Source organism: Cynoglossus semilaevis, chromosome W, assembly GCF_000523025.1.
Source record: "Cynoglossus semilaevis isolate Cse_v1.0 chromosome W, Cse_v1.0, whole genome shotgun sequence".
Classification (NCBI taxonomy): domain Eukaryota; kingdom Metazoa; phylum Chordata; class Actinopteri; order Pleuronectiformes; family Cynoglossidae; genus Cynoglossus; species Cynoglossus semilaevis.
In genome coordinates this window covers 16,218,997-16,220,674 of record NC_024327.1, presented here as the reverse complement: position 1 = coordinate 16,220,674, position 1,678 = coordinate 16,218,997, and the positions used below count along the sequence as shown (strand labels likewise).

The 1,678-nt window shown below is 35.5% G+C and overlaps 1 protein-coding gene and 1 long non-coding RNA gene across 2 annotated transcripts in view; one reads left to right on the top strand and one right to left on the bottom strand.

The window, feature by feature from the left end:
- The window catches only part of LOC103397289 (calmodulin-regulated spectrin-associated protein 1-B-like), a 411,725-nt gene that overhangs the window by 102,094 nt on the left and 307,953 nt on the right, over positions 1-1,678 (top strand). The gene's annotated exons all lie outside the window — the stretch shown is intronic.
- LOC112486360 (uncharacterized) lies at positions 1,204-1,672 on the bottom strand. The gene is made up of 2 exons (XR_003048782.1): positions 1,520-1,672; positions 1,204-1,453 (listed from the first exon to the last, which is right to left on the bottom strand). It is a non-coding gene; the product is annotated as an uncharacterized LOC112486360 (long non-coding RNA).

Genomic DNA, 1,678 nt, shown 5'->3' with positions numbered 1-1,678 from the left:
GCTGTATTTTTCTTCATCACAAAGGGGGGGTTGAACCGCTATTTGTCTGATCCGTCGCCTAGGACCTGTTTGCCTTGGGAGACCCTACCAGGGGCGTTAAGCCCCCGACAACATAGCTCCTAGGTTCATTCGGATACTCAAACCCCTCCACCACGTTAAGGTTGCGATTCAAGGAGAGGCTGTCACAGACCATGTCATATTTAACAATGAGTACATGGTGAGAGCCTAGATGTAGGTGTAAACAAGCACAGGGTCAAACACAGAAGATCAAGATGGAAAGGAAACAGATGTAGATCTAATGATGTTTGTAGAAAATGTGGTAAACAAGGCCATTGGGCAAAGGAGTGCTGGACAGGTAGCCAGGGAAGAAATGATACCCGTCCAAATAGTGACTTGGATAGTGAATATGAACGGTTTAAGAAATTAAGTGATTGCCAGAGAGCAGCCTTACTTTCTGCGGTCCAGGGAAACTAAGGGAGGCCTCGCTGCGCGCTCTTGCAGCCGCAATGCTAAGTTAGCATGTCATGTTGGTCAGATGTTAAGAAATTAAGAAGAAAATATTTAAAAAATGAATCTTTTCTAAATGTTTTTCATCAAATCATAGCACTTTTTTTTAGAAAAAAATGTTTGGGGGACTATTTGGCAAATCTAAATTAAAATTGTCATTATTTGGCCAATTACAAAATTCCAATTCCAAATTCCAAAAAAAAAAAAAGTTTTCAAAATCCTGTATTTTGATGAGAAACATGTAGAAAACGTACAATTTTGAAAAAAAAACTTTTATCAAAAATGTTTTCACATTTTTTAACATCTGACCAAACATCTGACAGTAATGTCTCTTCAGCGATTGATTATTTACATACTAGTATAAAATTAGTATGAATTTGAGTTTAATTTAATTTAAAATCAAGTTAATATAATATTTTATTAAAATTTATTTTTTCTGTGAAGTCTTTGATGACTTGATACTGTCAGAATTTTTAATGTGCAATTTTCCAAATCTTGCGTGTGCTGCTATCTAGTGGCCACATACATTGGTGCATGATAGAATAACAGCTTTAACTACAGCTTTGTTTTAAAAGTGTTAAAAAAGTGTTAAAATATAAAATAAATATAAATATATAAAGTGTTAAAATTATGTTTTAATAACATGAAACTATCAAAAATATTTCCGGCTTTTGTCAGTAAATAAATCTGAGGTTATTTTTCTCAAAAAATGTTTTATTAATACAGTATGTCTCCCAAATACAGTAATACAAGTAAATATAATTCGTTACTTTCCACATCTGAAAGACTGACAGATTAATTGATTGATTGATTAGAGTTCACCACCACCATGTGTATGTTCATGTAAAGTTTTCAGGAAAGCTGCGGCAGATCAGTAACGTTTCTTCAGCATCACATGACCCACTGACCTGAACCTTCAGCAGCACCAGGAGAACAGCAGCAGTGACTGGGAATAAAAAATATTCAATCATTGAGATTTAAAAAAAAAAAAAAACTTTTTGGTGGTTCTTACCTGACATGTTGGATTCCTGGCCCAGCTGAGACGGTGTTGTGACAAAGTAACACAGTTGCTATGGCAGAAGAAGTTTGGTCTTAGTCACGATCGCAGGATTTGGAAACGTTGCTGTGCCGGTTGGATGATGGAGAGTTAGATTTCAGTGGTTTTCACATT